Consider the following 15778-nt stretch of genomic DNA (forward strand, 5'->3'; position numbering starts at 1 on the left):
TGTAAATAGTTGTTTTTTGTATTTTATGATTCATTTATTACATTTTATGTGGTGTGAATAAATAAAAGTATATTTATGGTGGCCCCTAGAGACAAAACACATACAAACTCCGAAGCATGTACAAACTGCAAAACACGTACAAACTCTGAAGCAGGTCACTGAGCACCTGATGGCTTTGAACTTTTCTTGTCCATCTTCCATTGGTTTTCATTTTGCACTCCAGTATGAACACAAATCCCCCAACTCGAGGTTCGCCACAATATAACCTAATAGACCTACACCTTAGTTCACAGATTCACTTTGTCTAAGGTGTATTTCTGGGATTTCACACAACCCAGGATTCAAATCATGAATATATAATGGGATTGGATTTACATCATTATGAATGAAATGTGCTCTATCTGGAAGCAGCCGGCCCCCCTCCCCTGTCGACAGGTTGTGTGTGAGATCATCAAACTGTAAATTATTAATTTTAAATTGTTATTGATCCCTTAACCCCTAGTCCTAAAGTGTGTATTTATTTTCTTACTCTTCTTATATTTGTTGTTCGTTTACTTTCACTGCTGTAAGTGGAGCCTTGTCTCGTCTCTCTATATACTGGACTGTATATAGCGGAGATGACAATAAAGTTTACTTTGACTTCAGCAGCAAGCACCGAGGGCTCTCGCGCTCACTTTTCGCGTGAATTTCGAAAAAACATCGGTGCAAATTATAAGTCTGTATCATAATGGCTCGTGTTTTCGTGTTTGTTGGGTTTTTTTTTATTGTTTTATTTTGCGAGTTGGTTATTAGATGCTGCTCCAGCCAGCCAGAGAATCCCCCACCGTCCCGCCCTCTCCTTCCTGTGCCGCAAGCAGCAGGCGCACCTCGCAAACGGAGGGTGCCCTCACTCCCAGCAAATGGGCGATAGAAAACCGATCGGTGCCTATGTCATTCCCAATATGCGCTGGCTGATGTCGGGGCAGCATGAGTACGAGCAATTTTTTTTGTTTGTTTTTTTGCCGATGCCCGTGAATCCGCCCCCCACCACATGCTCTCATGGTAGGAACGATTATGAGCATGAAATGGATAACAATTCTCCTGACCTCCAGAAGCAAATTGCTGACCTCAGGTCTCAAATCGCACAGCTCAGACCTGACAAAACAGAGAAAAGATCAAAGAAACCTCAAAAGGAAGCAAAAAAGAACACAAGTACCAAAACTCATGAAAAGCCGGAACAGATACCACAAATTGCTGCAGTGTAAGCCAAACCCAAACCTGGATACGGTTTCAAGTGTGGGGAAGATGGTCATATCGCTTCCAACTGTAGTAATGAGGCCAACCCAGCATTAGTAGCCGCTAAAAGGAATGCCCTCAGACAAAAGCAGTGAAAATGGGAAATATCCAGACCAGTCGATGAGTCCTTTAATTTAAACAAGAAGGAGCCCCTGTTGCAGGACAGATGGGTGCTAAATCTGAACAAAGTCCCACCAAGGAAAAGACAATGAAAGCCCAGTGTGAAACAGCTAACGTTCACTCAGTGCCTAAACTCCCCAAAAGACTTGTGGGTAGAAATGCACAGCCAGAATGGTTATCAATGGCATTGAATGTAGTTGCTTGCTCGACTCAGGGTCTTAAGTAACCACTATTGCCCAATCCTTCTATCAAGAACACTTACCTGATCATCCTATAAAACCCATCAGTGATCTCCTAGAGGTTGAAGGTGCGAATGGTCAGACAGTCCCCTACTTGGGATACATTGGGACGGGAATCATGTTCCCCAAAGATCTCGATCAGTCAGAACTTGAACTATCTACTCTTCAATGGTTCAATGGTTCAATGGTAACTTTATTGTCCCTGATGGGAAATTGATTCGTAGTATGTCAAAACAAACAACAAACATACAACCAACACATCACGTACACTCATTAAAAAAATACTATAATATAATATAAGCCTGATAAAACAACCTAGATATTCCATCGAAAAAAGTGCAATGTGCAATGGCAACAACACTTACAATTTAGTGTTGTTAATTAAGATAATAGCACTAGGTACAAATGACAATTTGTGTCGCTTTGTCTTCACTGCAGTCATTTTATAACGACGACCTGATGGAAGCAGTTGAAAATCGTTAAAGAGAGGATGATCTGAACACAACAGGACAGAAGTTGCCTTCCTCAGCACCTGCCTGTTATAAAAGTCCACAAGCTGGACCTGAGACCTCCCTGAAATCTTGCCCGCCACTTTAACCAGATTGTTAAGTCTGGTCTTATTATCCATGGACATACTACCGTACCAAGCAATGATACAGAAAGTTAAAACAGATTCAATAAAACTTTTATAAAAGAGAGTCATCATTTCAGATGAAACATTAAAACCTCTCGCCTTAGTTGTCCCTGATATTTGTTCAAACTCAGACACAACTCTACTAATTGGCACAAATACACTTGACCCCTTATATAAGCATCTTTGTGAGAGCACCTTACCTGACTTTGAAGTAATCCCTTATGGATACCAACAAGTGCTAAAGACATTAGCACTGAGAAAAAGACAAACTGACAGTGGCAAGATTGGCTTGGTAAAACTTTGAAGTAGAACCCAAGAAGTCCTTCCTGCAAATCAAAAGCTACTACTGGAAGGTTTCATGCATGCTAGCCACGCTAAGCCTGAACAGTGCGCAATTATTGCATAGCTCTCTACCTGGTGGTGTGTTTGTAGATTGTTGCCTTATATCTCTGCCAAAGCATGGTCCTTATAAAGTCCCTGTGTTGCTGAGAAACGGGACTAACCATGACATTACATTGCCCACTAACTGTGTAATTGCTGAGTTAGTTGCCCCTGACTGTGTCATGGCATGTCCTGAGCCTGAGAAAGGTGACCAAAAGGTGTCTGCTACGTGTAACTCTCAGCAGCAGACCTCAAACTCAAGACCCCTTCTCAGTTTCGACAGTGGTGAATCACCACTATCTGAAAAGTGGAAAGACAAGATAACTGAAACGCTAAACACTTTCTCCAATGTTTTCTCACACAATGATCTTGATTTTGGACACGCCACACATATAAAACATCACATCAACTTAAAAGACGAAACCCCCTCCAAAGAGAGATCTCGCCCAATTCGTCCCCATGATTACGAGGCAGTTAAAAAGCATTTACAAGCCCTCTTAGATGCAGGCATAATCAGAGAATCTGAATCTCTATTCTCATCACCGATAGTGGTGGTCCGCAAAAAAATGGTGATCTGCGTTTATGCATTGATTTTAGGAAGCTTAACTTGCAGACCATCCGCGATACACATGCCCTGCCAAACTTAGAGGAGTCATTTTCTGGTCTTGCGGGATCTCAGTGGTTCTCTGTGATGGACCTAAAGTCAGGGTACTATCAAATCGAGATGTGTGAAAAGGATAAGCCAAAGACAGCCTTCGTGTGCCCCTTTGGGTTCTACGAATTTAATCGTATGGCCCTGAGCACTTTCCGAAGGCTTATGGAAAAGTGTATGAAAGACATCAATCTGAAAGAAGTGTTAGTCTTTTTAGATGATTTGATAGTCTTTTGCAGTTCCCTTGAAGATCATGAGACCCAACTCATTCATGTTCTTGAGCGACTCCGAGAGTACGAGCTCAAACTCTCACCCGACAAATGTTATTTCTTCCAAACATACCCTAGCCCTAACCCCGAAAAAACTGAAGCACTCAAAACTTGGCTGAGACGCCAAACCTTAAAAGAACTCTAGTCATTTTTAGGTTTTACCGGTTATTACCGGAGATTTGTCAAAGACTACTCAAAAATTGTCAAGTCCCTCACCTCCCTCACAGCTAGCTATCCTCCAAGACAAAAGCATTGTAAAAACCCACCCAGTGATCCAAAGTATCTGAACCCCAAAGAACCTTTCGGTGATTGTTGGGGACCAGAATGCCAGATATTGTTTCAAACTATTATTGAAAAACTCACCACCTCACCAGTGCTTGGGTATGCTGATGCAAAGCTACCTTATCTGGTACACACAAATGCCAGTACAGCCGGACTTGGGGCAGCTCTTTATCAAGTGCAGAATGGAACCACACAGGTTACAGCCTATGCAAGTCGTGGTCTTTCCCGACTTGCATAGGCAAGTGAAGCTAAGTCCTCCGCTCCTAGCTTTAAAATGGGCCATAACCGACAAGTTTCATGACTATTTATATGGGAACACCTTCACAGTCATCCCCGACAATAACCCATTGACTTATCTTCTAACCACAGCAAAGCTTGATGCCACGAGTTATCGTTGGTTGGCTGGATTGTCCACCTATAACTTTGGCATTAAGTACAGAGCTGGGAGAAAAAATCTTGATGCAGATGGACTATCTCGGAAACCACGTGACAAACCTGAAGACGATACAGTTTTTATTGAGGAATGTCAACGCATTGATAAGTTCAGATCCCATCTCTTGTCCTCAGTCAAAGATGTCGAGCTCCAACTTCAATCTGATACCGTGATGGCAGCCTGTCAAAGACATATGGCCTTGGACCAGACTGGACCCTCTTGTTCAGTTGCCATTCCAGACATGTTCCAAGAGGAAGGCAACGATAACAATCTCCTAGCCTTACCCAGATACACCCATGTTAGATACCTAACAACCAGTTAGTCCTTCCTGATTCCTTACACCCTACAGTTATGCTCAATCTTTATGACAACATGGGGCATTTAGTGGTCGAACGCACACTGGAACTCATTCGGTCTTGTTTCTACTGGCCAAAAATGGCAATTGATGTCGAAAAGAAAGTGAAAGCTTGCGAGAGATGTGTCCGTAGAAAAACCCTGCCAGACAAGGCTGCTGTAATATTAAAACTTCCAGGCCCATGGAGCTAGTCTGCAGGGACTTCCTCTCAATAGAACCAGACAGTAAAAACACTAAAGACGTCCTAGTGATCACGGATAATTTTACAAAGTATGCTGTGTCCATTCCAACCAAAGTCCAGAAAGCCACCACCGTTGCAAAGAACTTATAGGAGAACTTCCTAGTTCATTATGACTTTCCAGAGCGACTTCATAGCGATCAAGGGAGAGACTTTGAATCGCGTACAATCGAAGAACTGTACTCTCTGCTCGGTATCCGCAAAGTGCGAACAAGTCCTTATCATCCCCGTGGCAACCCTGTTGAGCAATACAATCGCAAGTTACTCAGTATGCTCGGTACCTTGAAAGACACTGAAAAACATCACTGGCGTGACTTTGTAAAACCACTTACTCAAGCTTATAACTGTACGGAAAATGATGTAACAGGCTATTCTCCTTATGAGTTAATGTTTGGTAGACAGCCTTGCTTGCCCATTGATATTGCCTTTGGCCTACCACAACCAAACAAGCCACACTTTACTCACTCTGAGTACGTCAAGCAGCTGAAAAGCTACCTCGAACAGAGCTATGACATAGCCATCAAAAACTCCCAGAAAGTAGCTGACAAAAACAGGAAACGGTTTGACAAAATCATACATGAATCCACACTGGATGCGGGAGACCGAGTCTTGGTTCAAAATCTCTGCCTGAGAGAGAAGCACAAATTAGCAGACAAATGGGAGCAAACAATGTATATTGTTACCAAACAAATGGAAAACTTACCAGTATATACTGTAAAACAAGTTAAGTTAAGTTAAGTTAAGTTACCTTTATTAGTCCCACGAGTGGGAAATTTCATGTTAAGGCTGCCGACCAATTGCACGCGATGGCGGCGCCATCTTACCCTCTGACCATACATACATTGCACAAAAACATCACATGGGGAAGACAGGTCAGAGAGGTATAACAATGGAAAATCCACAACATGTGGAAAGATAAGGAGAAAAAAAAATAACTCCCCCCAGACTGAGCTCCAACAGGGAGATCAGTTTGAGAACAGAAAAAAACACCTCTGCACATAGCACATGAAAAAACTCTTAATACAACAAAGAAACACATGACAAGCAACAGGGATGGGTAAAGGGTGAGAGACAGCCAGTGTAGACAGTCCATCCGGGCCTGCAGCATATGCGCTGGTCTCCTTGATCCACCGTCAGCATCGGAACAGAATAAACGTCGAAGGCGTTTGGAGGGGGAGGGGGGATGAGGTAAATCTGCAAGTTTATATATATGTCTGTGTGTGTGTGTGTCCAGAGTTCAACTGAGACAGTGTCCTTCGCCCTGCCAGGCTAAGTAAACAGTCTTCTAGCCAACCCAGGTGGCCTTGCGTAGGATAGGAAGAACAGTCAAAGCACAGTCTGTTATCAGGGTGTTTTTGTTCAGCTCCAGCCTTGAGACCACAGCTGGCACTGAGTGGTAGCCGCATGAAGTGATGATGGTTTTTACTTTAGTGCGAACAACTCGTAAGAATTTCAAAGCTGTTCTAACAGTCCAACACTGGTCTCTCAATCTCCCGTTGGAGAACTGTGAGCTTCTCCATGATGTTATCAAACTTACATGATGTCGTCATTCTTGTGCTCAAAGAGCACTTTCTGAGAACTCACGACCGCAGTGAGCTTCTCCAAGATATAATCCAATTTGCGGTCAGAGGTCTTATTCTGAATGTTCACGGCAGCTGCAAGCTTCTCCAAGATCTTATCCATGCTGCACTCAATGAGCCCATTTTGAGAGCTCACGCCTCATCCCATCATTTCAATCCCAGCGGGCAGCCTTGTGGGGGTTTGAACAGCCGGCTCAGCTTTCTTAATTCTTCGATAAGCCAGGGCCAAGCCATCTCCGATTAGCAAAAACCCTGTTATCATGGTTCCAAAAAGATAGATATCTTCAGCGTCTTCGATCGACAGTCCTGCCAGGCACACGACCCTCCAGTTATGCCACCTGTCGATCATGTATCCGGCAGGGAAAGTACCTGCAGGACACTCAGGCTCACCCTGATCAAATCCATAATTCCTCTTTTAGGTTTTAGAGAACAGACTGTGAGAGAGTGTTCCAGGGAAAGTAATACAAAAAACACGAGACTAGACAAGGACACAAGAGGCTAAGCAGGGAAGCTAAGGGAGAGGAGGAGGAGGAGAGGAGAAAAGTGTGACCGCCTTCATCAAGAGCAAGAGAGAATTCAACTTGTCTTTCAGGTGAAAGTTGATTAGTTGATTAGTCTCTGACAATGGTGAATCTGACAAACAAAAGGAGAGGGACCCTACAGAACACTCCACAGAGATCTATTACTTCCCTGTGGATTTCTCTCACCGACAGAGCATAAACCCAAGTGAGTCACAAAACCTAACAGACCACGCACAAGACAAAGTTCAGCTCCAGAAGTTGACGTCGACCAAACACTTAAGGAACAGGAAGATTAGTTGTATTACCATGAACCCCCACAAGTGAAAGACAGACATTTCTACCAAGTATGTGTCATTCCACCAACACAAGGAATCAAAACTGAGAATTGAACTGAAACATACTTACCTGGACAGGAAACTGCAACATATTTACCTGAAGGCGAAACTGGAAGTTCAACTGACACCAACTTACCTCAAATGGACAGTGAAACCAACTAGGGCTGGACTATATCATATCGTTCACGGTATAGCCCAGTAATTTTGGGCAACGATCCTATCGTTGTAATTTTGGGCAATGATAGGAAAATGAAATATCGCGATAGAATATGGGAAAAACGCACATGCGCAGTGCCTATGTTTACATACGCACATGGCAGTGACGCAGAATGAGAAGTGCGAAAGCAGATCGTTGAATGAAACAGATGAAGCAGAATTGGTTTGTAAAAATGCTGTGGTGTGGAACTGGTTTAGCTTTCGTCCATCAGAAACACAACAAAGCACTATTTTTGGTAGAGCATGCTAGCGGGCCGTCGTTATTACCATATTGTTTGGAAAATACGGCACACTTAAAATCAATCCTTTGATTTTTCTGAAAATCGACAGTGTCCCTTATAATCCCGTGTGCCTTATGTATGAATTCTGGTTGTGTTTACTGACCTCGAAACGATTTTATGTACACAGCGCTCGAAAATCTGTCAAATGTTTTAGTACGACTTTGCTAAGCTACGAAGCCGCACCGCTTGATGGATTGTCGGAGCATTACGGCTATCGCAGGCAGGAGTGATACGTACTGTGCTTCAACATAATATTACCGTATTGTGTGTGCATAACTTCTTTTTAAGTTTTGTGGATATTATACATGGTTATGCTGAGGATATGTCGGCCAGTTTCCACTGGAAATGCCTTTTGGTTAAACTGTCAGCAAGGAATTTGCACTGTTAGATTTTTATATAACTTTAATGCACATAAAAAACAGCTGCTTGTTTAAGTGAAAATACATTGATGGGGTTTTTTGCACTAATAAAGTTGTGGTAAAGTATTTTGTCTCGTGTCAATTATATCGTCAGTTATATCGTTATCGCAAATTTTCAAATGTATATAGTGATGAATATTTTTGGTCATATCGCCCTGCTCTAAAACCAACTTACCTCAGATGGAATGTGAAAGGGAAACAAACTTACCACGAAGTGAACATGACACAAGCCTACAAAACAACACACCAAGTGAGTCTGAAACAGATACTCAAAAAGACAAAAATGTTTTGTCGACCAGTTTGTCAGATTCACCGTTGTCAGAGAACTCAACTAATCAACTTTCACCTAAAAAACAAGTTGAAAATGATGATGAACCTGAAACCTTGCAAACAGAAACACAGGTCAGAAGATCTGAAAGAATTCGCCAACCATACCTAAGAATCACTTATCCTCAGCTAGGTAACCCACTAGTAACAGTGGTTAAATCACTCTTTCAAGGATTGAACAAAGCTTTAATCGATTCCCTTGCTCATGATGTTGCCTATTTCACTAGAGCCGTGCATGAGATTTAAGAGGGGAGGATGTAACCAAGTGAGTTTTACAACACTCAGTAATGCACTACAACATTGTTATTGTTAATTGTGATTCACCATTAATCTGTTCATCACTGTGTTGAGCTAAAGTAAATCCATAATAAAAGATAAATAATATAAATATAAGAATAAAACCCCAAAGAGTAAATTTAAGACCCCTACTGGTTAAGAAGGAACAGGCCCCGCCTTCCCCTGCTCTGTACTGTCACATGTGCTCACACACAGAGAGAGACGGATGTGCTCGACACCATTGCTGATTTTCACCGCTGAGCTAATTGCTGGAAAACAACTATAAACTTGATAAATTGAACAAATATCCATACTGGAGATCTACAAGGACCTTGGAGAAACTGACCTGATTTGTTGTGAACATTTTGGACTTTGGAACAATCCACCACCGTGGGTCAGAAGCTGTTAAGCTAACCTTGAAGCTAAAAAGCTAACAAGAAGTTAACGGGGAATATAATAGCCCAATATCAATGTTGTAGATCTGCACGGATGTGGATGAAGCGGACAAGATCCTCTCTGAGAGTTGAACATTACAAGCGTGCTGGTGAGTTAAACTGGGAATGGGCGAATCAGGCTAATTGAAAAACTAACTATCCTAATGCTCATAGCTGTAGCTGGAGTCGACGTTTTCACTGTGGGAGAACACACAGGGTTTCTCACAGAGTTCAGCTACTCTGAGCACTCAGCTTGTGTGCTGATGAGGTTTTAGTATTACATGTTGAATATTAAATGCACTAAAATAAGATGATGGGATAAGTTAATTTTGATCTTAAAGTTAATGAATCTATTTTATTTGATATATGATGACATTTGATGCTTGAGCGGCACTGTATTGATGTCTCTGCATGTTCTTATTGTGCCAATGCCTTACCACACACTGTAAAACTACAGCCTGTGGGCTTTTGTATATTTTTTTGGTGATTTTATTTTTTACATTGAATTAACATATTGCTTCATTGCTATGCAGTGCAAAGCAATGCTCCTGTAATTCAGTTAAAGGGGCAGTACTGTCAAAAAATAATCTACCATAGTTAATGGTTTATTTATGTTTTCTGATAGAAATGTGCAACTTAATGATGAAATAAGCTGATTGTGATTTAAAGATTACATCCATGGTTAAGATGCACTGTAAAAACTATGATTAGAAATGAGACTTAATGTTTTGTGCTTGTCCTTGTTATAGCAACTGCATTATTTACATATGGCCATATATACCACTATAGAGTGTGAACTGAATTAGTAATAGCCCTGTTGTTTACAGGCTAGTTTTTTTTGTGGGATCGTGAGACCTGGATTTCTTCCTGATAAGGAAGATGGCGAGCCTTTCCCTTTGAACCGAACCATAGCCATTCCGAGTTGGCGCAGAAGGGCAGGTTGCTCTTCTCTCACGAGCAATTGCAACAATGCAGTAGGATGAAATCGCACTAATCACAGACTTTTGACCTTTTGGATTCGACTTGACTGAACACTGACTATTAAGCCAGCAAGATTGACATATCTGAGCTCAGATAGGATTCTGGGGTGTTATTATTGCTGTTATTGTATTTTATTTTTATGTTTTCATTCCTGTTTATGAAGGGCTGTTTAATTGTTGCTACATAGTTCAATAAAATTCAAAGCAAGTTTACCTGTGGCTCCAGTCATTTTTCTCCATGCAACTCACTTTATTCCTTGTACGAATCTAGCTATTGGCCCATTCTCTCCATTTTACTTTAACTTCAAAACTAACTTCAACTTCAAATTAGGCTAATTCAAATTCAGTTTTAAAGAGCATTTATTCAAGTTAGAAACTCAGATTCAATGCAAGCAATTCAAATTTGAATTTAACTTATTCAAATTCCATTTCCGATGGCACAAAGTTCTGCCCATAGATGGCCTCAGTTCCTGCCTACGTCGTTAATAAAACCAGCCTCTCAGTCTGTAGTTTGATCTGAGGTTCAACAAATATTTTTCTGCTTTGCTTTTGATTCCCAGATGAATTCTGAGGATCATGTGACATAGCAGCTTCTTTTTAATTTCAGTTTGGGGATTTACTTTTGTGTCAGAATGTTTTAAATTATAATTTGGAGGTTTTATCAGGGGAAAGACTTTTGACTCAGAGCACGGCAGAAGCCTTGGGTAACTGCAGAGCTGCATGCAGAGCAGGTGACACCTGAACCAATGAGCACAAAGGAAACAGAGGCTCGAGGCGGTGCTCAGTCGTGATGTCACAGAGTCACTAAGCCTTGAGCTGTGATAGGTTGCCCAAGGTCGCAGGCTAATACGAGCTCACAGACGCACAGCAAAGTCAGATCACTCACACGTTACAGCTTTTATCAGAGAATCAACTTCCTGACAGACCTGTCAAAGAGAATTGAACAAACATTCACACTCTGCACCACAAACAGCTCGAATCTGCATTTAAAGGGGACATGAAACACTGAACACATAAAAGCTCATTTACCCCAGCATCACAGACACTCACACAGATGTAACTCAGTCTGTGACGCTGGCTTTAAGAAACTTAAGAGCTTAAAGTTAAAGTTTAAAACCATGTTTAGCACCATCTTCTGTCAGTACGAAGCGTGACATCATGTGGTTGGCTAACAGACTCAGATTAGTTTATATTAGCTAAGCTAGCTCAGAGTTAAATAAACAGAGTAAGGGGATCACTATAGTGCTGCGGCAGTGAGTTTATGTTAAAGCAGGATATACTGTCAACTTTACTGTCTGTGTCTGTAGCAGGAATCTTAGCTTACACAGCACAGTCTGAGACAGGACAGCTGTCTCAGACCGGTGGGAGGACCCAGAGGAGAATGCCCAGTCTAAACCACAGCATCTCCCCATCAACAGCCAATCACAAATATTTCATGTTGTCATGGGTCTGATACAGGAGTGCCAAACTTAGAGGAGCTGTGGGCCACTGCTGGCACCGCCGTGTCATTGGAGGGCTACTTTAGTGTTCAAGTAGTACAAAATAAACAAACAAGAAAACACCCACAAATATTTCCTACAATGTAGTGTTTGTTTGTTTTGTTTTTTTAATTTCAAATATTGTACAACAAGACAATTTTTTTTTCACTCTTAGCTAACTGAAGCCTTTCATTGAACTACCAAATAAACACACTGGTCCTCTCTTTCTCTACATGGCAGCACTTCTATCATTTTGTTCGTATTTAACAAAATAAAAATGCAGACATTAATTTTTGACTCTCTCACTGAACTAATACAGCCAGTCCCTCAGCAAGTTTGTATGTAGACCCCTGGTCTAATATATACTTTGAATTATGAATCGTACTTCACTTCTCTGTGTGTGTGCACACTCCCTGACACAGTCCACAGCTGTGTGAGCCAAATCTTTACCTGCCTGATAGTACAATAGTGTCAACTACACTGTCTCCTGAACTCCAAATTAGCCGTAATGTTCTCGTTAGTAAAGCACTCTAGGACTGTTTGGAGGAGAGCCTGTTTGAGTCAGGTGACAGGTGGTTACCAGGAAGGAAGTGATTTTTCCTCCTCTGGCCGAGAGCAACGAGCGGTGCATGATGTGATCAGTGCTATTTTATCCAATAAAATAATATTTCTGTTCCCAAACACATCATGTTATGTTTACAACATAACAGTTTACAAGCCAAAGTGTTTGGACTCAAACAGGCTCTGTTAGTAAAGTATATCATAATATGATAAACTTTTCAGATTGGAGTGGTAAAGGAATCAAATATTTAGAACATATACTAGAAGAAACAGAATTTATTTCATTTGACGGACTAGTTACACAATATGGGATCAACAAGAAAAGATTTTTAGAATATCAACAAATTAAATCCATAGTAAAAAAAGACATTTAAACCGGGTCAAGTTGAACTACAAACACCACCAAGTGTGGTTGAATTTCTTACTTTTAAAACCCCCAAATTACTATCCAAAATATACAGAATGTTTTCTAAAACAGATGAATCAATATCACTTCCTAATGCAAAATTGGAAGCGGATTTATCAGTTAACTTAGACCTAAACTTCTGGTCTCAGACTTGCTTAAAAACCTTTCATCTAATCAGAAATCCCAGTCTTCAATTAATTCAATACAAAATATTACATAGAGTGCACTATACAGGTCATCGGATGTTCAAGATGGGCTTTACGTCTACCAACAACTGCTCACACTGCCAAACCAATTCACCGGACAATTATATCCACGCTCTTTGGTTCTGTCCACCAGTTCAGAAGTTTTGGCGCGAGATATGTGAAGACTTATCAAAGTGTCTGAAATGTAACATTCCAACTTCCCCCTTAGTGTGTTTGTTGGGCAGCTTGGATAATGTCACTTCAGAAAAGAATATAGCCCATATGGTTTTCACTGCCCTATGCATAGCCAAGAAAACAGTCCTCATGAATTGGAAAAATAAAAATAATCTTAATTCTAACCAATATAGAAATGATCTATTAGATTACATTAGTCTTGATACGGCTAGGGGAGGGTCTGTGCTGACGGACGTGGGTTACTGACCTGGTAGCCTGGCTGCCCCTGGGTGGGTCCGGGATGGGCGCTCCGTCTCTGGGCTGGGGCCCTGGCCGGGCCTCGGGGGCTTGGGTCCTGGTTGGTGTGTTGCCGGGGTTGTGGGCGGGTGGGTGTATGGGGGCCCAGCCCTGGCGCAGGGTGCCGCCGGTGCGTCGAGCCACCTGGGCCCCGGTCTGGATGGGCCTGGGCCCCCTTTCCCTGGCGTGTTGCGGAGTATGCGGAGTATGGGGGTGCCTACTGGGGTCAGCGGGGGAGCTGGCCCCAGGGAGGGGTCACTTGCCCCGCCCTTCCTTCCCTCCCCATCTCCAGCTGCCTCCCTCTTCCCGCTCCACCACAACCACCCACACATGCAGGGCCTTGGAGTAGGGGTGTGTAACCAGGGTGCAGAGGAGGCTACCCCCCCCCCGCCCCCCCCCCCCGTCCCCTTCTGGCTGCCTCTGCCTCAATTTTATCCCACAACTTAGACATTCACATTACTCACACTCTCATTACACATACATATAGGATCTTGGGGGTGGGCACGCTACATTGATTCCAAAAGACCGATCAGCAAGCACTCCAGCGGGTGGTGAAAGAAGCTGGCAGAATTATTGGAACAAGTCTGCCAGAGATCAGTAATATCTTCCCCACTCGCTGTCTGAGGAGGGTGCACAGTATCCTGCGGGACCAACATCACCCTGCGCGCCACCTTTTCCATCTGCTGCCCTCAGGGAGAAGGTATAGGTCTATACAGGCCAGAACATCCAGACTGGCCAACAGCCTGTATCCACAGGCTGTGAGGCTCCTGAACTCTCTGCCCCCCTCTCACGGACAATAACCATATCCAACTTCTTAATAGCAATGAACTGGTCTGCACTGGTGCATCATATCTTTATTCTCTTCCCCCTCCTGCCCCCCCCCCCCCCCCTCTTTCTTAAATAGATAACTATCATATCTGATATCATATCTCACAGTACAATAATATTGAATGGGTTGCATTGTTGTATTTTGTCATGTTTCTCAGGTCTTTGTCTGAATTTCTACGAACATTATTGCTAAGGATTGTCTTATTGCATTGGAGTCACACTGGGTTAAATATGTACACTTGGGTTTTAAGGGGTATTTATTATTTTCTTCTCTTTTTGGGTTGTATGGAAGCCCCAAATGCAATTTCATTGTTCTTGACAATGACAATAAATAAATACTACATACTACTACTACTACGACCATCAGGGTGTACACCTCACCCCTGGCGTCGTTGCCCACGTCTCAATTTTAAATACACGTAGACATTGAGGGCTAGCAGGAGGGACTATGCGCTTACCTGCTGTTCTCTGGCAGGTAGCTCCATGCCCTCCTGGGTTTTAAATGCACCTTAGAACACACATGCATCAACACTACAATGAGCGGGTGGAGGGAGGTTTGGAGTCTTCTCTCACCCCCGTTCTCTGCGGCCTGCTGGAGCGGGGGGGCTAGAAGGAGGAGTTGGCTGTCCGACTGCGGTCTGGAGTGTGGGGCCTCCCTGCTGCTGCGGAGTCGGGGCAGTCTGCCTCTCCCCACCGCAGGGAAAAGGGTAACACCACCTGGGTCTGGGTGCAGTTCCCCCCTCCAGGGGCAAGGGTACCTAGACCCGGTTCGTAGAGTACGCTTGGGGAGTGTGATCGTGTGTACAACGTCTCTTTATGTTTGTCTCCACGTTGGTTGAGTGTTGAGTAATTGCATATGAGAGCATGAGGGTGGGAATGGATGTCTGTGTCTATATGTCAGGTTGGGTATCAGACGCCACCTCTCTGGGGACATCTCAGGCCCTCCAAGGTTTGGAGGCCTATCTCCCCCCACCACCACTTCCCCTGCCAGTGGCGGACTCCCTCAGACATCGTGCGTTGGTGGTTCTTTGTGTCTGGGGATGGGCGTCCAGGTACACACCGGCTCACTCCTTGGCGGCCACTTATCGGGGCCTGGAGCCTTGGGCTCGCTCGGGCCACTTCGGAGGTGGGGTGCCCCCGGCCTCTCGGCCTGGGGCTCGGTCACTCAGGCACGGCTGGCTGCCGGCGGAGCTCACGGGCACGTCACTGCAACCCCCCCTGGCTTCTGCTCCGCGGCTGCTGAGTGAGCCCTCATCTGGGACTCTCCTCAGCTCTTTCTGGGACAGTGGCGCGGCTGCCCCTCTGTTGGTCTTCCTTGGTCTCTTGTGTTCTGGGGGCCTCTGGATGTCTGGAGTTTTGATCTCCTCCATACCTGCTTCATGCCCTGGAGTACGGGGCAGTGGCTCCCCACAGCCTCTAGCAGATCATTACATTAAGGAACCTTTTAAAAAAAAACAAGCGCGTCCATGCTCACAGGGGTACACACGGGTGATCACACCCACAAACTACACCCTTTTTGGCTCCTACCTCAAAGCACACTGTGTTCTGTTGATCTTATGTGCTGCACAATAATGTTTAATATTTAGTATTTACTGTCATATT

Source organism: Maylandia zebra, linkage group LG15 (genome assembly GCF_041146795.1).
Source record: "Maylandia zebra isolate NMK-2024a linkage group LG15, Mzebra_GT3a, whole genome shotgun sequence".
NCBI classification, from domain to species: Eukaryota; Metazoa; Chordata; class Actinopteri; order Cichliformes; family Cichlidae; genus Maylandia; species Maylandia zebra.